The 23,892-nt window shown below is 37.8% G+C and overlaps 2 pseudogenes; one reads left to right on the top strand and one right to left on the bottom strand.

Moving 5' to 3' along the window:
- The first annotated feature begins 6,090 nt into the window (after positions 1-6,090).
- LOC116250659 (uncharacterized) lies at positions 6,091-8,523 on the top strand (annotated as a pseudogene).
- A 5,526-nt stretch (positions 8,524-14,049) lies between these two features.
- Positions 14,050-22,419, bottom strand: LOC116250658 (alpha-L-fucosidase 2-like; annotated as a pseudogene).
- Positions 22,420-23,892: the final 1,473 nt, after the last annotated feature.

The raw sequence follows: 23,892 nt of genomic DNA, 5'->3' as shown, positions 1-23,892 counted from the left end.
TTAGCCACCGGACATGGAACCTGGCCTAATTTTATAAGTTTTTTTTTTTTTAGTTTTTCAAAAAAAGTAAGAGGAAAATTGAAAACTTTTAGGAATTCGATCATCCATGATAGGAAATTTCCATAACTGGAACCATTTGGACTAAGTGGAAACTCTAAATTGATGGAGGTGAGAAATAAAATCCATAATAATAATTATAGGAGAAATTGGTAAGTTTTGGACACTTAGATACTATCTAATGCATTATCATATTTTTCTTCTTGTTTTTTTTTTCTCAACCACGAATCTGCAAAAGATGAAGAGTTAGACAATGTTCCTTATTTGTCTAGCATTTGAAATGTCTAGTACCGACCACTTTCTCATATTTTATGGAGGAATTAAGAGCAATATATCCTTATTAATTGCTAAAATAAATTTTATACTTATAAATTTCTTGATACAGATATGCTTCTAAATCTCTAGATACAGAATCTACCTTGTAACTACCATGGCAGGGGCCTCAGGTTTACTTTAGAACATTGTAATATATATATATATATATATATTATATATATATTTATATATATTATATATTATATATATATATATTATATATATATATATATATATATATATATATATTGTGGTGCATGAGAGAGTAGGTGCCGTTTTCATGGGTCAACACCGTTGGGGGCAAAACTTTTCCATTTTGGATTCCATCCTCACGTTTGCACCAAATATGGTGCAGGCAACGTCCAAAAAGACAATCGAACATGACAAGGAGCGAAGATTTGATTGAGATCTTGAGCTCATCGTTTTCCTAAAAATGAAAAAAAAAATCAATAGAACCCAATCATTCCCAATGGACAACTAATTTGAGGAACATGGAATCAAACCACTTGCCTTCAAGAGAGACAGCATTTAACTTCGCTTTTTCACTGCCGTTGGCCCGTTTCAACTTAGCATAATTGAATTTCAAATCTACTCTAATCAAGGGGTGCTAACATCTTTTCTACGAGTGCCACGTTTCATTTTCAATCCATTTTTTCAAACATTATTATTATTATTATATTCTTCATTTATTTTCTTAAATGAATATAATATATATATTTAATGAATACAGCTGAATCGTTCAATTAGCCGATTCACGGATTAGGCAACCCTGCAGATTCAATTCACTTTTCAATTTATATATGATGGATGTTTAAGTCTCTTATTAGCTTAATTTTAATGTTTCCTTCAAATGAGCCAGTACAAATACACACATAATATAATATTGGGGTGAACAAGAGGAATATTTCATTATACCATTCAAGGTCTCCAATACAAGTCTACTTTTATAGTGCCTTGATACCTTCGCCATATTTATTTATTTTTTAGTTGAATGGGATACTAGCTGCCTCAAGTGGCATAGTGTAGGTGGTCGATTTAGGGTCAGTATAAAGGCTGATCTTTAGTTCGATTTTCATGAGAATTATGTTCTTGTGTCTTAAGGTAGTAGGGTGCGATTTCAAGTTGAAAGGTATACCGTTGCTATCGCTGATACCGACGTAGCTTAGGACCCTGAAAGCAAAGAGAATGAGCGGCCTTGGGTTCAGTTCACTCTTGTTCCCACATACACTCTTATTCACACACAAAAGTTGGCCAATCTTTTCATTATCAACGTGTCTGGTAGAAAATCGGATTATTCAAATCAAATTGGCCCCAGAAGACTGACCCAAGTTCTGTATTGTTCACTTTGTGCATGCCTTCCATTAGAGGAACTAAACCAGCGCGCCCAAAGGGAAGCATGGAAGTGAATGTATTGAAAATTGTCATGATGTGGACACAAGTGATGAAATTGAGAAGCATTGTTGAAGAAGAAAATGAATTGGAAGCGGGAACTGAATGCAAACATTGAAAAGAGAGAGAAATATCGAGTCTCTCATCACCGGAACGCTTCCCAACCTATCGTTTTCGAATGATCTACAACTACGACTGGTAGAGTTCCCTCTTGACAGGTTGCTGTCATTCTGCGATCAGCAAGTTGCTAGACTCGCCATTTTTGCCTTAATATATAGCGATTGTGATCAACGGAAAGCTGGGCCGACCTCCAGGTTGGGACCTTCCACTATTCCCCGCTGCTTTTTCTAGTTTATGTTTGTTCTGATATTGTATGGATGTCTCTTCTTCTGAGGTATGATTCCCTGGTAACTGTATATGATGTGATGCAACTGGTGGAAAGAGATTTAGATTCTCGAGTTCTTTCTGCGAAACAGTGCACTTGGAACAGACGATGGTCAGTGGGTCTTCTCCAACCAGCAGCTACACGAGTTGGGCCCTGAGTTGGTCCATGCCTGCAGGAACAGGGCACATGATTCTGTAAGATGATGATGAACACTGCACCTGCACATGGGCTTGCATGGTGGAGGCTGCGTGTGAACCCTGCTGCCTTGGAACCACCCCTTTCAGAGCTTCTGAAACTTCGCCGGCGCAACTTGCCAAGAAGCAGAAATCGAATGAAGCTCTGTGTAAGACGCAAATGGGGAGTGTAAAAGAGTCTTTCAAAAGAAGAGGAGGAACAAAAACTGGGTAAATATGATTATGTATGTTTAATTTTAAATGAAATATCAAGGGAAGTGTGTGATAATAACAACATTATGTTAATATGATTATAATTATATACGTGTGATTTCAAACGAAATATCAGGGGAAGTGTTTGATAAGAAGAACATTCTGTTCTTAGCACTTGTTGAATTGCCAAGGATTAGAAACTATTGTGTTCATGTTTTAGGAAACACGATGTGGTTGTAAATGTTTTTATTAGATTCAAAATTCAAAGATTAAACATACTTGGATAACATTCTTGAGAAATAGGAGATGGGAATATGTGTTTCAAGAAGACAAGTTTCTCGTATCAGACGCCCTTGAAATGTATAAATAAGAAGCAAATTTTGACACTGCGAATCAAATCGGATGCAGATGCGTTTTTTGACACATGGGGTTTTTCCACATTGTCTCTCTCTATACAGTCAGTAAAATTGTCCAAACACTATCAAATTTCACTTGACTCTATATTCACATACATAAATGTTGCGCATTGTAGTCCCTCATGGTAAAGATTTCTTTGGAATATATGCAAAGTGTAAGAAATTATGTCGGAAGTGCGGCGTGGACATATAATGACCCACTTTTTCATCTTTCAATATATATATATATATATATATATATATATATATATATATATATATATATATGTAGAGAGAGAGAGAGATATTCATTTTTCCCTTTCAACCTCTTGTCTTGGGGGTGCCCGGTTGGTATTCTTCACTTCTCTTATTCTCTCCGTCGTGTATATACTGTATGTATCTATCGACTTGAGAACTCTGATCCCAACGCCGGTGTGTGTCTCTGTGTTTTCTGATTTTTTTATTTTTTATGTGTTTAATTGGAAATTTTTTAATATATCATAAGATTGTACATGCATATTTTTTAGTGTATCGTAATCACAGGAATTATGTACTATATGTACACAAAGTTGAAAAGTTAGTTATGCTTACTTAAATTGTACCTATTGTGCCTACTCTCTTTTGAATCATTTGTAGAATCATGGGTTTGCTTTTCAATTGAACGATGAAAGTAGCGAACTGACAACATAAAGTGCACATGTAAGCAATATACTGCCCAGATGAATTAGCTGTGCGCAAAGATGATAAGAAAGGAATTTGAAATGTGTGAAATTGAAACATTTTTCCTGTAAAGTTTGGTGGATGTGTGTGTGTGTGTGTATATATATTAAGAAAGGCTGAGAGAGAGGACCACTTGTAGAGGGAGGGGGACCAAATGAATTCCAGCAATAAAATCTCTACAAACCCTTTCAAAATCTCATTATTTTCTTGTCCCAAGAGGTCCTTTAGAAAAGAAAGTGGTCCCCTCAACACAAGGGTGATTCTGGCTTAAGCTGTTTTTTTTTTTTAGATGTTCATCACAAAGTTATCAAAATTGGGTTGTGAATTGAATCTGTCAGCACACAGATTTAGCCAGTCGGAGTCATTTGCCAACCAGATCGAAAAATTACAGAAAGGGAATAATATTCAGAAAAGCTGAAGAAATTTCTTAAAAAAAACAAGCATTTAGACTTCGACCTATGAAAAAATTTTATATATATATATATATATAGAACTTCCAACGAAGAGGGCAGCGTTGTAGTATATGAAACTTCAATGCATGGACAGAACTATTTGATTTTTCACCATGCATGCACCACCGAATATGACCTGAATCAAATCGGATTACTACCCAATTCAGGCATGTATTTTTACAACAACAAATTGTTCAGATGCTGAGAATTCATTAGGCTAAGAAACTATGGCCCATGTTCACCACCTCTTGCACCAGTTGGTGCCTTTTCACCTCAACTAATGTGTGGATGTTACAGAAGGAGTCGTTCGGTAGCAAGGACACTCTGTAAATGTCTTGTAAATCTACCCTAAAAACTAGAGTAGATTCATAGAGTTTTATAAATTTGCTTCATTTTTAGGCTAGATTCATAAGAGTGTCTTTACACCACAAAAGGAAAGCACTTGTTCAACCCTTGGATCTCTTTCAAGTAGTTACAGGCCTCGAAACGACCCACCGAGTGAAATAATATATACTATGAAAAACCCTCATGAACATTCAGATGACATGACACTTAACTACATTCTTTGGAACGAAATAAATTTCCACATATTTCAACGCCATTGGTTCCCCACATGAAAGGAGACAAGATTTCCTTTAATAGCCAAGCTTGCCAGATCTCTTAAATTGCAGATGCAACACACACTGTTTAAACTGTGGCTAAGCCATCTACTGTAATCATCATTGAGCACAGAAAGTAGTTTAGTGCTTTTATTGATAACAACGTGTCTTGAATCCTTAATAATGGGAGCATTTGCACCGTTCTCCATTGATTTCTAGATTTGAAATTTTTCATTGACGTGAACAGATTCTTCTCCCTGTAGAGGAACTGTAGCCATCCAAACTGGTTGATGTGGCAGACATGGACACCGAAAATGATTCAGGACGTGGTGCTGTGAAAAACGACAAGTCCTAATAATTAACAACTCGCTGGATGCATGGTTATCTTCACTCTGTAGGACAAAGTTGAGCACTTGAAATTGCTTGATCACAACCAAAATTTGGATTAGTTGTCCTTCAAAGGCTGCGATGAAGTACCTGGGGTCTGGTTAAAGCATCCAAATTGAACGTGACCTTTATAGAGTTTGATATTCGAGAATATATGCGGTATGGAGGTCAAATAGCGGCCGTTTTACCTGAAATTTTCACTTTTAATTAATTCAGTGCACCCCAAATTATTATTGATCAGGTGTTTGAAACTCCCCTTAGAATGCGTCTAGCAGCAGAAGCACTGGACGCCATGTTAATGTTTTATGAATTTGCCTAAAAAATTGGTGCAGACCCATGAAATAATAGAGCTGCTTCAATCTTTGTGGTAAAAATTCATGAAACATTCACACTCATGAAGTATTCATGCTGACAAACAACCTCTTAAAAGGATTAATGCAGTGATGGTCATATACCTGCTGGGTTTTGTATTCCAAATTGAAAGCCTGATTGCTTCGCTAAAAACAGGGAGCAAAAGCAAGGCAAGAATTGAATCCACGAAACTGACTAGTTTTTCAGGTCGATGAGACTTCTGTTCTGTAAACAGTTTGAATGACAGGTAAGGAAATGCACCCTTCACTGTAGTTAATGCCCAGAACGACAAACAATACGAGATGAAGTAGAATTCTCATAAATGCTTTTTGGTTGACTGCTGCTTTTTTTTTATCCCTTTTATTGTGTGCCAAATCAAATGCTTTATTCTACTGTGAGCTAAAAGCTTTTCCCAATATGGACCACACTTTATCAAAAATTGACATCTCTGGCTCTTGAAAGCTTGAAAGATTGGTTCCTTTTTATAGGGTAACCCCCATCCAAAAGCTCAGGTAGATAAAGGAAAAGATCTGTAGTGAATGTGAAAGGAACATGGCTGACATTGTCTCTCTCTCTCTCTCTCTCTCGCATGGTCTACTTCGTCCGCCCTCACATTCAAATTTAAACAACAGCTGGTTTACTACGGGCCTTGATTGTCTCCGCTTTGTGTGTGCGTGTTACTCTCTCTCTCTTTCTCTCTCTCTCTTTCTATATATATATATATATATATATATATATAGAAAGAGAGAGAGAGTAAGGAAGGATACCCAATTCAGAGATTCATGTGATGAGCGTGCCAACAATACTAAAGAAGCGGAGGAATCAGAAGGAGCAAGAAAGCCACAACAGTGGCAATGGAGGGTGGCAGCCTTCAGCTACTCAACTGTGCGTTGCAGTGTACTCTTAGGAGCTTATGTGGGCCGGAGTCTCGGTGGGTGTATGCCGTATTCTGGAGGATTCTTCCCCGCAATTATCCACCACCAAAGTAATTTGCCTCGAGTTATGCGTACATTTGCCTCTGATCAAATTGCTCTCTGCAACAGAGGATTTTATTTGATTAATTGTTTTCCTTGTTGCAGATGGGACTCCAGTGGAAATCTCGACCGATCCAAGGAAAACAAAAGAAACTGGTAATTCCGGCCCATGAATCTCGTTTTCCTCATGCCAATATTTCTACTTAACCACTGAAGCTTTCTAGGATTCTCCTCTGGGAAGATGGTTTCTGCAACTTCCGTCAATGCCAGCAAGCTTCGAGGGAATCCCCGACAAAGTTCGGTGCCGGCATCTTCTTCAAGCTGTCGTATGAGGTCTATAACTATGGAGAAGGGTATGCTTTTTTGTTTCTTGATTTTAATTTGTTTAGTTGGCTCTCAAACATTAAATGTGCTTACTTATAACATTAAATGCTTGAAACTTATTCAATGAGCTTGTTGTTTGTTGGTGATCCATAATTTTGTTAGTTGTTGGGATTCAGCTTCTTTATTTCTGTATACTGTCTTTTTGTCTCCGTTGTAGACTGGTGGGGAAGGTGGCTGCTGATTATGGTCACAAGTATATTTACAGAGATGGCTCTTCAACAAAAGAACCCCACGGTGTTTATTCATGGAGCTCATCAGTTGATCCGGTGAGAGAAGCGGAACCCATCTCTTGTTTTTCATGTCATTACTATTAGTCTTTTGGGTGTTGATTCAAATATTTGGCTTAATTTGCAACAGCTTCCTAGAGCATGGGAATCACAATTCAGATCTGGCATAAAGGTATGTATAATTCAATAAAGAATCGAACAGAGCAAGCAGAAAAGAGAAAGGTTCCTCATCATGTCAAGTATTCATTTTTCCTTTCTGATCTTGGACACTGCAGACAATTGCCCTTGTTGCGGTAAGAGAAGGAGTTGTTCAACTTGGCTCCTTAGAGAAGGTACTTCCTTCTGTTGGCGTGAACGACTAGATATATAACAGTTACCGCAACATATTCAAATTTGTTCAAATCGACTCGTCGCAATTCAAAGCTCATGAACCACATTGCTTATCACAAGGACAAAATTTGGCGTACTACATTTGTTCTAGGGATTGCAGGGCCTAACCAATCAGAAATCAGTTAATAGATACTCAATGATTGAGGAGGGAAGGAAAGATCAGATTACTTTAGCTTAAATATCTGAACGTAAGAATAAAGAAATTTCAAACGGGACATTGTTGTTCTACTGCTAATGCCCTTTGCTTTTGTATTCCTGGCTGCTAACGCCAACAGGTTGCAGAAGATCTCAACCTTGTGATCAGCATACAGAGGAAATTCAATTATCTGCACAGCATACCGGGCGTCTTTGCAGTTCAGCGGCCATTCCTCACTCCTCCCCTGCCTTACAATACCATGGTAGTGGGCAGTGGCAGGCCCAACCTTCAGTTTCTACCGTCTCCTTCACAGACGTCGATCATTTTGAATCAAGGGAATACGAGACGAAGCCCGGTGCTTCCCAACTGCTTCTGGGGAAGAGGTGGTGCATGGAGCAGCCCTCACCAAGCAAAGCAATTAACTTGGGCTGGAATGGCCCTCGAACATTGGCGTCGCCAGCTCCCCTTCTTCCTTCAATGGCATCCGGACTAGGCAATGTCTTCTTGCCAGCGCCACCGGTGAATCACCAGGAAGCTCTGCAGTCCCCTGTTGGTGCAACACTAGGGGAGGTCAGGAGGGGAGCCACCTTAGAGGTCATATCTTCTGTGAAACCAGAACCGAGAACTGAAGATCTAGAAGAGTTGAATGTGAGAGCACCTTCCACTTCTAATCTTGGCACAGGTGCTCGGTGGATCATTCGGTGATTCCGGAACTTCTGGTTCGTCAATGGTTCAGCAGAGAAAGATCCTCGCGTCGTCAATCAGCAACATTCACTAATTGTGTACAGAACGACTGTGATTTTGCTTTGACATACCATCAATTTCTTTAATCACCATCGTGGTTCTTGGTTTCCCTCATCTTTTTCTTTCATCTTGGTGTAATGTTGCAAATTCGGCAACCATGAGATGAATGCTGGTCTTTACCCAAACGGCAGAAACTTGCGCTTCTGCGAGAATGAGATGAATCTTTCATTGAGTGGCTGCCTCTATTCCTAGAAATCCACCTTCTTTCTTTTAAAACTTAAAGGCTGCAAGTAGGGATGCAAATGGGTGAGATCGGATTGATTTTTGTCACTATTAGCAGCACTGGATCTGATCTTTCTCTGACTTTCAATTATTTAGCTGCATCGAATTCAACCCACTTGCATGGTCCTCATCAAACGATTCAATTCCTTTAAAGATGGTAAAGGGAAAAAAAAAAAATCAAGTAGCTGATCTTTCAGCAATTTATCTAAAACCGCGGCCCTCTATTATTTAATCGATGAGGAAATTTACAAATAACCATTTTATATTAATTACCAATAATAATATAAGTTTGTAAACATCAAAGAATTTTTATTAAAGGGATCAGCTTTCCGTTAAAATATCAAATTTAACCCTCATGTTTCTGATTTCCTATTACGGGCCTCCCTTTTAATGAAAACTTTTAAATTAAGGGCTAAGCTTTACCTTTGCACCAACTTAAAAAAATTGACAATGATGTATTTTCTTGTGTAGTGTAAATTAAGACTACTACCAGAAAATGTGAACGCTGATATCTGGAAGTAAGAACAGAACGAAGGTAGGACAAAAAAATCCGTCAATTTTGTCAATGTTTGCATGATGGATGATGCTCAAGAGGTATCCGCGCAACTCCAAGATCTTACAGCAATTGAAAGATCAAACATGAATAAGATGTGGATTTTCTTGTCAAGCAAATATAATTTTTTCCCATCAAACTCATGGTTCATTCTTCTTATGCTTCCTTTGATAGGAATCGCGATTGAATCATGCCGACAAAATCGAGTGACTCCTGTCAAAGGAAACGTCACGAGAATGTTTGATTCTGTGGAACACCGTGTCCGGGCCCCAAATGCTTCAATGATTACTAGGACAAGAACAAAAAAAAAAACTACAATTGCTATTGAGATCCCAATTGGTAAGCTTGTACATAAGTTTTCACTGGATCCCAAACCAAATGACCATTAAATTGCTAGCTTTATCCATTATTTAATAGATTATTTTTTCCTAAAAAAAAAAAGAAAAGAAGGGCAGGGCATCAAACTTATTCGGATAGGACCAAATAAATTCAAATATAAAAAATACATTACCCAACCAATTTTTTTTAATTTTTATAATGTATTTTTTTTAATTAATTGGGGTGAGCCACGGCGTAGGCGCCCCCTCCGCCCCTGCAACCAAGAATGGAGCTAGAAAATTTTGATTGAGTAAGAGACACTAATTAGATAATTTTAAATTTTAAAGAAGCACTTGTATGTAAATGAGGGTTTATATATAAATAAGAAAAACTGTCATAAATTTTTAATATAAAAAAAAAAACTTTTTGTGGGTGTGTGTGGGCAATTACCAACACCTACTTCCGCCTCTGCCACCAACCCAACCCAGTTGCAGAGAATCGAGGCTGATTTCCCGTGTTAGGTGGCTAACCTAACACGAGAGCCGTATGACATTACTTCACCAAATGAGCATTTTCATATTTTTATAGGAAGATTTTTTTTTTTTTTTTTTTACTAACATTTTTGCTTCTATAGACTGGGGTCTTTGGTTTTTGTCTTTTCAGGCCCCTAACACGTAATCTCGTTTTAGGAGTCTTAACATACAACTTGTTATGTTCATCGAACATGGTCGCTCAGTGAATATCAGTCGCACTGCCAAAATAGGGATGTCAAGGTCTGGTTCAAGTTCATGTAGCCATCGCCGCGACAGATATTTATCTCACCCACTGCATCTAGACGTGGTTTCCGATTTCGAAGAAAGAAGGGCATTATCAAAATTGATTAATTTTAGCTTTGCTTTTCAATTCAAATATCTAATAAAATTTGATATCCAGCAAACATCAAAAGTTTGTAGCCGAGGAACACTAATATATGAAACCTTACAACTGAAGCCTTTAGAGGTACCAATGTATAATAAACTAAGTTATATGTTAGCAAAATAAATTATGTATGGTTCATGTGGGCAACTGCCCATACAAGTCCACTTTTCATTCTTGTAGATCAGAGGACTTTTGGTCACCAGAATTACTTCAAGGACTTTTTCCCATTTCTTCATGAAGATATTAAATCCCGAATCAGACCATGGTTGCGGATTATCAAATTAAATATTCCGATTGATTGGTACCAAAGAATGGTCAGCGCATTGAATGAGATCGGTGGCTCATTTTAGGCAATGCCCCTATGCTCGAAACCGGGCTTCAGTGTGGTTCAAAGGTCCTTGTAATGAGTAAATGCCACCATTTAATGGAGTTATAACATGTTTCTATCTGATGGCTGGCTCTGCCAATTGAAACGAGATATTACCTGTCAAGACTGTCCATTGTAGGGGCAGAGTCAAAAAATTTTCATGAGGCAGACTGAATTAAAGTTTTTAAATTTTGATTAAGTCGAAATATCATTTTTTAAAATTTTAATATAAAACAAACAAAATTTTTCAAAATTTACATGTAAATTTTCTAAAAAAAATGAGGTAGGGCTAGGGCCCAAGTGAGCCTTGGCTCCCCATCTGGTGTTTGGTCCAGTGCGGATCAACTTGAACATGCTGAGACACAGGGTAGCTCGCCTGAGACAGATGGGGACCATGTAGGCTGAGTCAATAATCAAGCACCCCGTCCCCTTTGTCCTAGAGTTCACGAGTATGTTAGTGCTTGGTGTGACTTCAATGTATGTATGTTAGCAAATAAGGCACTCTAGCAAATAAGGCACTCTCACCTCATTGGGGCGGACGCATAATGCCTACAGGAATCAAAGTAAGAGTATCTGATTGCACCGACATCAACCCAACCAGCTATAATACACATGTTCGACCTGAAAGTCTTTGGCCTATCGCCTTAACTAAGGGTCTTTGAATTCCATGGCAAGAGAATTGCAAGGTTCATGGTAAACTTGTAGCCATGCGCAATGGTAACTTCTAAGAATCACACAAGTGAAATTTACAATCAAAGGAGAAAACAAAACTATTGGCTCATCATAGGTCTAAGTTATTTTAAGTCTTTGTTGAAGATGTAAAAAAGAAAAAAAAAAGGAAAAAGTGAGAAGTCACCAACAGAAATTAAACGACTAAGAAGTTAAAAGGAGACGCTGACAGGAAGGAAGCAGGACATTTTTAGTTCATGACTGGTCGAAGATATTAACTTTTTCAGTCGCTGGGCAGATGAGAACGAACAAAACAACAACGATTTCACCTATGGCTGCTGGTAAATGACCATGGTAAGTGGCGCACCTCATGCCTTACGTTGAGATCCAAATCAACGGTGGGTTAACTTATTTCTTTCCGGGGTGTAGCACAGTTGGTAGGATTGACGACTAAATCAACATTGGGTTAGCCTGCTCCAAGGGCTGCAGCATAACTGATAGGTGGGTTGGTTCCATTTATGTGGACGCTATTCTTTTGAACTGCAAACAATAAATGTGCTGCATTTTGGTTGACGCACGTCCTAATTTTCATCCAAGTCTCAAAGCAATCCGAGGAGGGCGATTTCTACCTCTTCTCAAATCGCCAACGATGGGTTAGCCTTTCAAAATATTGAAACACCTTCATCTGCAATTTCATTTGTTCATGTGGTTTAAATAAGATCGCATATGATTTAAATTATATAGTTGTACAAATTTTTTGCCATTTTCAAGTGGAGGTGCCCTTAAATAACCTCAAGTTCACCACTTTAGTAAGAGTACGCACTAATACCTAGTACTCAGCCCAACTCGGGCCCCAAAAAAAAAGACTAGGCCAGCCTACTAAACCTGATTTAGTTCGATAAGATATTCTTGATATTATTTTATTGATTCATATATAATTATAATATTTTATTATAATTAAGTATAATTATATACTATTTTATATTAAAATACATACATTTAAATTTTAACCGGGTAAGGCTGAGTCAGGTTGGACTCAACTCAAGTTTTGGGTGTCCGTTCGAGCCCAAACTGCAGGTAGGAGTTGGCACAAACCCGACTCCTTATCAGCAGCATCGGTCAGGTCAGCCCGATGCCCAGGCTTAATTGAGAGCAGGGTATTTTCAAAACAACGATACTTTATCACCAGCCATAGCCCATAAATATATTAGTAAGAGAGGGGTTCCACAAGAATGTTTTAATAGTTTCATTCTCGGTTCTTCTCTCTTCGTCGTTTATTATGTTTTTTTCTTTGATAAAAACATGTAAACTAACATCATGCAATTTGAGCCGTCTTGCCATTTCTCAGTGTTGCATATGATTTTTTTTTTTTTTTTAATGGCAACTAATGCTCCGACTTCAGAAAAGCTCAAATAGTGTTGATTAGGAAAAACTTGGCTAGGGTTTGAAAATCATATGCAAATTTAGTTGTGTTGTCATTCCCATAGCCCGGAGGAGCAGGGTTACCCTGACCTCCGCCCTTGCACACCCACCATTCCCCTCATCCCGAGCTGCTGAACCCAATGGCGAAAAGGCTCCGCCGACATCCAAGTCCACCTCGCCGCCTCCCCTCCCCCACGGTCCCTCGGGTGGCGGCGGAGACATCTGAGTCGAAACCCTAGCCAAGTCGCCGCCGTCCGCCGGAGGTTCTCTCTCCTCCCGACTCTTGATTCTATTAATATGGTTAGCTCAAATATTCCATTGAACAGACGGCTCGTAATTAGTGTTGTCCTGCACACCGTTCACTTTTTATAGAGTCAATTTATGTGTCAAGTCTACCATTGTAAAGTAAAAGCAAGTGGTCCACCTAGTTTTGTGACTGAGTTTTCCATATCAAGATAAAAAAATATCATTTTTCTCTTTCTGGAACTTTACCATTGTTGGTGATTGCAAGTGATCGACCAACACGGACGAGTCTCCTTTTTGTTTTTCTTCTTCTTTCTTTCTTTCTTTTTTTTTTCTACTGAATCATCCTCTTTCCTCTTCTTCTTCTTCCTGTTTTACTACTTTTGAGGCTATTAACATCTCGTTGTTGCAGATGTTCGCTTAAAAGGAAGAGTACAAGGATCCACCAGTCGCTGTAGAATTCACCCGCACTTGAATAGTCTCAATTTCTTCTTCCAGCTCTTTTTTCTTCGTTAGTTATTTTCCATTCTTGTTCTCATTTTCAACATATTCGTTCTATCCCTTTTCGTCCAGCTACTTCGTTTCTATTTTCCTTGAAGCACATAAGTATTAAAGCCTTCTTTCATTAGTTCCGCCATTCTTCTTCATTTTCCTTCTCCTATTCTTATTTTCACCCTTAATTTTTTCATTGCCTTGCAATCGCTGGTACTTGTCCCCCCAATCTACCGGCTTTGTTCCTCTCTCAAGATATAGAGCTCGTAAACCTGCCCCTCCCTCCTAGAAAAGGAATTTGTATCAAGGACTTGATAGCGACAACCTTCCTCCTCCCCCTCTCTTTCTAGGTGACTTCTTCAATGCATTATGGACGTTCATGTGATATGTGAATATATAATATAGGATATACATCTCGGCAACGGATATCTGAATACATTTTACATGCTATATGAATTGATGACAATTTATAAACATGGATGACAGGCTATGCGTATGTGAAATTTGAAATGATTTCCCACCTCTTCATGAATCAAACACAAGACACTATGTCCAAACATTAATATTCATGTGAATCCAACATCAGACAAGTCCTCCATGTGAATCAAACACCAGTTGAGTGAATTTAAACAAAAGCGCAATGGAATGCTCTGATTCACGAAAAAGTGTTCCTGACAGAGTGTTCTTCTGTACTGCGTGATGCAATTAAACGACACCTCAGAGACTTAGACCTGATGTTGGTGGGCCAAGCTAACGGTAAGGAACTGAGTTGATGCATTTTAGTTCCTTATTGAATGTATAAGAAAGGCCTGAGCGGAACGTTGCGGTGGCCACTGCTCCGTGGTAATACAACCTTTTGGAGACATCAAGCTTCTCCACCCTGAAAGTCGCTTCATGAAGTTCACCTTCTTTCCAGGAGAGTTCAACTGTCACCCCTCCCCGTGCCATGAGTCCTCGGACATGCCCATTGCTCCATTTTTCTCTTGGGAGTGCAGGTAGCAAAAATAGGTCAAATTCAGTACTCTGAACCAGCATTTCTGCCACTGCTGCTGTAAATCTACGATCAGATACTGTATCCATAAGAAAAAGCTGTCTTCTGCAAAGGCTAGACAAGCTAAAATTGCACATACATCCAGCCCAGGGGAGATAGAAGCTTTACCCAAAGTTGGCATCAATTTGAAAAGGGGGATGTGCAGCAAACAGGTTGCCATAAAATCCGCCTTTGAACTGCTGCTCATGCTCAGGATCAACCAAGCTTATCAATTTTTTGACCATTCTGTATGCATGTTCACTGTTTCGTAGACGTGCCCATAAAGCCATTTTCCATGCACTTGACCACCCTGGACCATCTTCTCCTGCCAGTGTGGATGACAAAATCAAATTATAACTGGAGCTAGAGTAGACCAAGATTTCATATGTTTAAGTACATTATTTCACTTTTCTCCCAGTATATAGAATATTTTTTGTTAGTTTTTTAGTATCCTCAACGTATCAATCTAGACCTGTGCAATAAACCCAGACTCCATCATTTTCTGAGTTCCAACGTTGTATAACATAAAATGCTATAATCAGTATGATTATCCTAGCATAACCAAAAAGCTAAAAAATCAAACACATCTTACAGTATGAAGAGCACCTGCCGTGTGAACTTTTAAGATTATTCAGATGTACCAGCCAACACCAACAAACAGTGAATCCAATGACGCATCCATTATAGTTTCGAACTTTTTGAGGATGGATTTTCATCATTCAATTGTGGGATGTTGACATTTCTACAATCTTTCTACATTTTCTTGCAGTTACTTTTATCCATAAACTGAACTTCGGCTGTGTGAAAGTGCAGCAACTAGCATGGCAGTTCTACTAATTAATACTAGTGTATGATACGGACAAGAAAAGAAACATTGGTAGATTATCAATGCATCAGCCAGCGACAAGCATAAGATGAATGTGATTTGGAAACAAGAGCAATTACCGAACACGAAGTAACAAAATTCTGGAAAATCTAACTATATCAAACAGACATTAGATACTCTATGTTAGACAAAAACTTGACATAAGACTTGACCTTCACTGCAAGTATCATAATACTTCACATAGCAAAGCAAAAAAAGAAGTAATCCTTGTAAATTTCCTTCCAAAACCTCTTTTATAAAGGCTCTTGACAGCAGCTCTGCATAATTCTGGATTTTCTCTAGAGAGATCGTGTGACCTGGGAAAAGGCCAAATAGATGAGATAAATGCCTATGGTGTACCTCTGGGTCCTGGAAGTCTTGAGCCTGACAAATTTCAAACAAGGTAAAATTCTGAGCACCACTTATTCTCATGTTGTCCTCCATGGACTTCTATATCTAAATGTAAGAAAAAAAAGGGGGAAACATGAGTAAAATGAAATGCTTTATTTCCCTTACCCATTCCATAATGGAACCATCTCTCGCAATTTTTGGTGGAGGAAGCTTCAACATTGCTTCCCTAACCCTTTTAACAAGACTCTGCTCACTTCTTCCCAGGACCTAACAATGGGACTCCAAAATATCACTACGCAGAAAAGACATTTTCTATGCTAAATAGCAGCACATAAGAACAATGGAATTTCAGTGCAAGCTATAGTACCTCTGCAGCTGATATAATTGCAGAAAAAATCTCTCTTATAATTGCCATGTCCATTGCACATGAATAGCTCAATCCTGCTTCTTTACCATCAGGAGAAATGAAACTATGCTCTGGAGATGTTGAGGGATTAGTTTCAAGATATCCCCTTGGCCCATCTACTAGCCATTCCAGCAGAAATGTTGCACAACCTTCTAAGAGTGGGTATGCTTCATTTTCTAAAAATGACTGATAAAGATAATGATTTGACAGACTATCTATAAAATAACAAATAAATAACATGATTCATGAACATAATGCTCAAAAAATTCAGTTGATGCTTTGTATCATCTTTGAGATCCCTAGTTCATGTTTTTTTATCTTAAACAAGCAAGGCAATAAATGCATGGTAATGAAACATCATTAAAATTATTGAATGAATTTCTTACAGTTTCTACCAGTCTTGCCTAGGTTATATATTCCAACTATCTCTATTCAGAGTACCTCTGTTTGCAATTTGAGACACAAAATGTGACAAATTTGAGAGTAAAGAAAAACATATGTATTGAAGATTAAGAAAATGAATGCTTTAAGCTAGAAGCCCAGTAAAGTCAACGGCCTTGTTGAGATGAAATACCTTGCAAGAAGAGTGTGGCAAACAGGAGACTGCAAAATCTCCAAGATTTCATTGTGTTGATGCAATCAAACATGCCCATATAATCAGGGAAAGTGCCACTTATTTTAGTTCCCGAGCATGCGTGATTAAGGTAAACTACTGAAAACATTTTACTATTAATTTTTTCTATGAAGTTCTACTTAATACTTAAAATAAATACGAGTTTGTGACTGTGGAAAGATGCCAAGAAAGTAAGCAGCTATTTGAGATACATCTACAAAAACAGCGAGCCTAACCTTGTCCATGGAGAAAGCATAATGCTCCCAGAGATGAGTGCAAAGCCATGCACCACCCATCGGCCACACAGCCCAGACAGGATCACCTCTATGTGGTGACGTTTTTGCCCAAATATCAGAAACATGATGTGCAACCCAACCATGTATTTGATAATTCACCTGTTAAAGAAGAACAAAAAGGCATTAAACAATTGAATACATTTGTCAATGAACATATTTGACACTAGTTTGCTCAGGTCAACTGTGCTCATGTAATAGAATGTTTGAATCACTTATATGTAACAGAATTACATCATGAATCATATATGGGTGCACATTCATTAACCTCGCTCTCCCTCCTTCCCTTCTTCCCTCCTCCTCTTCCTCCCTTACTCTTTGTCTGCCACCACAGCATCATACCTATGGTGCAACAGCAGCGACGTACATTTGTTTATATTTGCTGATCAAAGCATTTGTACTAGCTTTAATTCCTTAAAATGTTACTAGGTTTAATCACCTTCAGCATCCAAAGATTAAAATTTTAATATCATGAAATATCAACAATTCAACAGCTAGCAATTCATGAATATGAAAATGTTCAAATAATAGCCTAAAAAATCTTGTTGGACTCAACTTTATCACTACAAAATCATAGATAAAACCAATCCGGGACCATTTCCGCCACTTGAAGCAAAATTTGGAAAAAATCTACTTGGCTGAGAATGGTAACGTTCTCTTCTCCATACACAACTAATAGTCAGAGGCAGATTTCCTAGATGCCAAAATTTAGCATCCATTCAATATCAGGATTAGAGAAACTCATGATTTGAGAGAGTTGTGAAATCCAAAGAGATGTTTGCATGCATGGACTGTTAACAGAAGAACAAAGAAATCAAAAAGTTATGTATAATGTGCAAGACTGGAGAAACATAGCTTAAATGTTTCTTTTTTATATTCCAATAAATGATGATGATCAATTATAATTTTTAAGGTAAAGATAAAGGTCGCAGAGTTATTTTGTTCAAAAATGTTCAAGAAAAGAAACTATAACATGGAAAAGAGTTCCTCACCCAGGATGTCTTACTTCCGTTAATTGAAAGAGAGGAAATAAGATCGAACAGAGGTTCCTGGCATTCACTAAGGTTGCAAGGAAGAGAAAGCCAGTAATTCATTGGAAGATTTATATTTAAATGTGGTGCGGCACTGCACAGGAAAAAAAAAGAAACATTAGTACCCTTTCATCCCTCCATAAAAGCATCAATTCATGCATTTAACAGCCTCAAAACTTAGAGAAATAAAATTTTCACTCTTGGTATGCTTAACTTCAACATAGGTAAGCAACACCCACAGTTATGCATATTATATAAATAGCCCAAATAGATAATCAAGCTTTGATGATGATGATTATGTCAAAATCTACATTCTAGAAGATATTTCTGGTTGAAATGGATGATGCTACTATATTTTCAAAGAAACATATATATATATATATATTATACAAACACATATATATTCAACCAACAGGTAACAGATACACATTTTCCAACGACCGTACTAAAATTTAGCTTAATGACCACTTTGATTAGAGTATAAAGCAGACTTCACAAGAGTCAAAAGTACAAAGCATCAATTTCATTCATAAAAAAAAAACTGCAACGTTTGTTCTCAAGAAGACATTCAGTAGATTAATTCTGGCATGTCTCTGAAAGGGACGGCCTCCAACACACAAGTATGTCACTATTGCACCAAATGTTACACGTTTTCACAAAAACCTTGAGTATTTACAATTTGCAAAAGGTAAGGAACACATAAAAGAACATAACATTCCAGAAGGAATGAAAGGCAAAGATATTGTGTTAAACACCAAAATTTTTGAACAATGTTCTGAAAATCAATGATTTTTACCAGGATTTTGCAATTTTAAATGTATGCAAGTGAACCAGTATTATTTTCTGAATAGTGGCATTTTCTATAGTTTCTGAAAATCAAGAAAAATAAAAAAAATGATCATTCTGTGTGTACTAAATTCAGATAATGATGGATAATTTACTATATTAAAGAAGTTCAGAATATAGTATGCACTTATTATATTCTAGAAGTGTCCACTAACCCCATGTTGTAAAGCAGTCACCCAGAAAGGTTATTTTTCTTCAATGAGATGCAGTCAAAATCTAAATTCTAATGGCAGAGGCATCTGAAGACAGAAAGGTTTCAAAGTTAAAGTGAAGAAGCATACTCCCATGCAGGTTCAACGTCCTTGTTCCATATACCCTGCAGGTTTGCCACCTGAGTTCCAGGACGTGAACATGATATTAGCAAATACCGACCATATTGGAAAATGAGTGATATCAAAGAGGGATCCTCATCAAATGCGAAAGACTTCACTCTTTCTGCAGTTGATACTCGAGAAATACCATGGGCTGCTTCTGAAGTACTGGATTGGACATGGATATTCCTCATTGGAATATCATCTCTATTCAACAATGTATTACATGATTCACTATACAAGTCTTTGTAGAGATCAAATGAAACACGGTAAAAGAGATTCTGATAGTCAGCCACATGATGGTCATACAGCTGGAAGTATGTCATCTTCCTGACGGAGTCCAGTGTGGATAGGGATAATGCTCTAGGATTTTTTGACGACTCTGAAGGTTTTAGGAAAGGGCTTTCAAATGAAGATGATGCTGCCAGAAGTAATATAACAACACTTGATCCATGAACTTTTAGTTTACTACCATCAATATTCTGTATCACTCCAGTACCGTCACCAGTTTGCAATTCTAGCACCGCAGCAAACTGAATTCCTTCAGAAGTTTCCTCTGTATTTTCTCTTGGTGGTGTTCTTTGGCCAGGACAACCACCTTCCAGAACAATCTGGTTGTTGCCATTTACATGTGAACTGGTATGCATTTGGCTTTCCAGCGACACTGTAAATGAGAGAGAACCTGGCGTATTGGTTGATATCTTTGTCACAATCACTTGATGTGGCTTCGATGAAAAGCACTCTCGTGTAAATTTTATATCACCAAGCAAATAATTCATCCTAATTGTTGCAGTCTCCAAGTCAAGTTCTCTGACATAAGAGTCAAGAGGACAATCCTTGTGGGAGTCGCCAAAGTCTAATTTGACATCAGCAAGAGGTTGATAAACCTTCACCATTAAACATGTATTAACCATCATTACAATCAAAGCAAGGTACATTTCTACTTTCAGAGCTGCATAATTAATGTAAAGTAAGGTTAACCAGCTCAACTAGAAGAAACAGTAAAATGACAGAATTGAGGTTCTAAACACACAAAACCTGCTTCTACACTACAAGTTTCTGATGGATAACGTCAAATCTGCTGAAGCCGGTACTTGCACATGCATACAATATCTCTATAAAAAAGAATGCATGCCTGTCTGCTCACACACACAAAATACATGTATATGCAGAGGAAGAATAAGCATCTAAACACAAGAAACATCTTTTCAGAGACATCTAAAGTTTACTTGGAAATGCATGCCACATATGTTTTGACATGCTCTTTCATCATAAATACATATGTTTCAGATAAATCCAAAATGTACCCTAATCAATGAATCACTCAATTTTTGCAGAAGATAGTCTTCTGATCATCATTGTTTTAGATTGCTTGCCTTTATATGATTTGAATCATTTATATTTTAAGTTTGTATCCCCTGCTGTGTTTTTTAACATAGCCATATGTATTCACAATTAAAATTGTTTGCAGACGCAGTGTTAATACTTTAACATGAAAAAGATAATATACCAAACTCCTCAAAAATAAATTACTATAAAGTATAAATACAAAGTATCATTACAAACTTCACAGTTAATATTGTAGACATTTTTCATTAAACAATAAGCTTTTTAAGATTGTACTCATATTCTCTATTAAATATCTTAGCACTATTTCCGACATCACCATATTATCATAGCATTGTAATTTAAGAAATCATCGACTTGAAAGCATATAAGAAAAGATGTAATTTTTATTTGATTGAAAATATTATGGTCCAACCATATCTACTACCAGTTCCTAAAGTAGAAGGCCCGATTTTCCAATGTATAAAGTGCAAAGTTTACAAAGTACTACTTTGTCATACACTTGTAATGGTCTGAAAACATGAACGTAGTGGTACCATGACATGCAGAGGACCTGGGTACACCAAGTGACAATATAACTATGCTCGAAACCATGACATCATTGTTAATAACAAGGATGAAAACATTTAGAAACAAAAATTACTTTCTACCTCTGGGGGACGATCCATCAAGCCCTTTGCTGCTTGGGTAGCTTCAAAATATTGGCGGTCCTTAACAAGCTCCCTAACATGAGACAAAGTATCAGGCACACGTGGATCAGCGTAGTCACCAGGAGCTCCAGTCCAGAGAGTGTCATCTGCTAACAGCAGAGTTGACGCCATCATCAAAGACAAAGAATAAAAAGAAAATAAAAATTTGAAATCGACAACATCAAACGACTAAATGAAGCGCAACCTCCTTGCTGTCCAGTGGATTCTAGAACAGCAACATACCAAATTGCATAAGCGACCGACAATAGAGAGTAGGAAGGAAAAAGCAAAAACTAGCGACGGATCCAACACAGAACATAGCAACGTTCATTTGCATAAACATAACAATTGGCTCTCTTACAAACAAGTACCATTGCATTCGCGGACAAGGGAAGCATAGAAGTAGTAGCTAAAGAACCCTAATCATCGTGAATCTAGTGCCATAAAACTTTTTGGTAACCAACAAATCTCAACCATAGGTTCTGAACTCTACCATTTATCACTCTTTTTAACGAAAGAAACTTACAAGTAACTAATGAAATTTCTAAACAGTTAGGACATATGAACTCAAGTAGACAATGGATCAATGGTGCATGTCATCACGCGTACCAATCAAAGGGTATGAACAATGTCATAGGTTACATCGTTTCAGAACCAGAAAGAAGTCAAAGAACCACGATATCTGAATTTAAAGTACGGGAAACCACACAAACATCTTCAAGTCCCGGGTACCAATTCCAAAACGGCCCCTCCGAAGAGGGCAGAGTAAAAACTCCAAGAAACCTATCCAATCGCTCAAGAGTCAGAGAAACAGACGAAGCGCGTGCCCACCATTGAGCTGCAGAATTTCAATGGGGATGCCGCCCCAAACCATGGCGCCAAGTCGGCCATTCCCGATAGGCAATGCATCTGTCCAATGCTTCGCAGGCTCCAAGAACACCACCTTCAGCGGTCCCGACCCGATGGATGGAAGCGAAGGCGACGGCTGAACTACGACCCACCCTCCGTCTTCGTTCTCCTCCATCAAGCACCAACTGTCTCCCATTCCACGAGTTTCGGCCGAGGATAGACGCTAATCCTGGCGGGCAAACAAAGAACTAGTCTAATTAAATAAATCTATATATATATATATATATATATATATGAGAGAATTGAATGGTAACCTTGTTACCAAGCCGTGAAGGGGTGTCGAGTGGATGGATGTAAAACGGTTAAGTGAAAAACAAAAATAAAAAAGATGGTGGATTCATCGTTCAATATTAATTTATAATCTTTTCCTTTAGTTTCTTTATTTTTTTCTTGTTTTTTTCTCAACAATTCATAAATAACTTTGATGACCATTTGGAATGACTCTGCTTAAATGACTAGACGACTGAGAGCCAAAATCATCTTACAAACACCATTTTCTCTATGCTAAGCTACCAGCAAGACCACATATAGAGTGAAAAAACCAGTCACATCTTGGGGCTGCATGAATCCATTTCTCATCTCTCTTTAGCAAGTCAGCATGATTGGATATCCGTTCCGGACGCCACATTTGGTTGGCCAATTTTTTTTAATGGTTTCGGCAATACCTCAATAAAAAAAAAACATTTTTCATTGGGTCCTAGTGATTAAAAAAACATTTCCAATTCATGCATGTCCTCTTCCATGAATGGACTTGGATCTTGACCTGCTTATGTCAATTGTCGAAACGAGTTTTAAGTAGAATAGGTAACAGATGAGCCAATGAAAATGATGAGCCCCGTAAATGTATAATGTAAGTTAATTGGGGGAAAATATATATTTTTCATTTTTCTGGCCTCTCAATTTGCGTATAATTTCCAAATGGGAATTATAACTTTTTGCAGTTTCTTTCACAAAGGTCACACTTCAGAAATAAAAAATGTTAACTAAAGACTAAAATGTAATTTTCGGCGACAAAAGTAACATTGAAGAAGTTGCAGCTGACGTTCTACTTGTTTCTCATCAGGCTAATAGAAGAAAGTATGCTGTAATGTTTTATTTGATAGTTTCGCTGAAGATTATGAACCTTATCAAAAGAAACAACAAAGTATGGTTTTTTTCTTGAAATTATAAGTTAAAAGTGGGGTATATATATATATATATATATATATATATATATATATATATATTCCCATGCAGTCCATTTTAAGCACACTTTCTCCATGGAGACATGAGCAATTCTACTCTCTTCTATCTCTCATTCTTCTGTTATTCTATTTGTCCCGTTTCCTTTGGTTGCAGGTTAGCTGGAAATCACGGATGAGCCGGGAAGATGGTGGCACCTTGGCTTGTCTTTCTAAAGCTTCTGGCTTTCTTTTTGGCGTGTTCTCTGCTTCTGTCCACAATGGAGAGCGTTGCCAAGCATGAGGCCATCTTCTTGCACCAGCAGCAGCGGCAGCAGAACAAAATGCTTCCACACCATCCACCTTTTGTTGCTTACTTTGCCGGCAAAAGGAGGGTGCCATATGGGTTCGACCCTCTGCACAATCGCTAGATCAGAGGCACTATTTGCTCCTGTCTCCCTTCCCATCAATGTAGAGCAAGGCAGC

Source organism: Nymphaea colorata, chromosome 3, assembly GCF_008831285.2.
Source record: "Nymphaea colorata isolate Beijing-Zhang1983 chromosome 3, ASM883128v2, whole genome shotgun sequence".
NCBI lineage: Eukaryota > Viridiplantae > Streptophyta > Magnoliopsida > Nymphaeales > Nymphaeaceae > Nymphaea > Nymphaea colorata.
The sequence above is the reverse complement of the archived record's forward strand: the minus strand, read 5'-3'. Positions and strand labels throughout refer to the sequence as shown.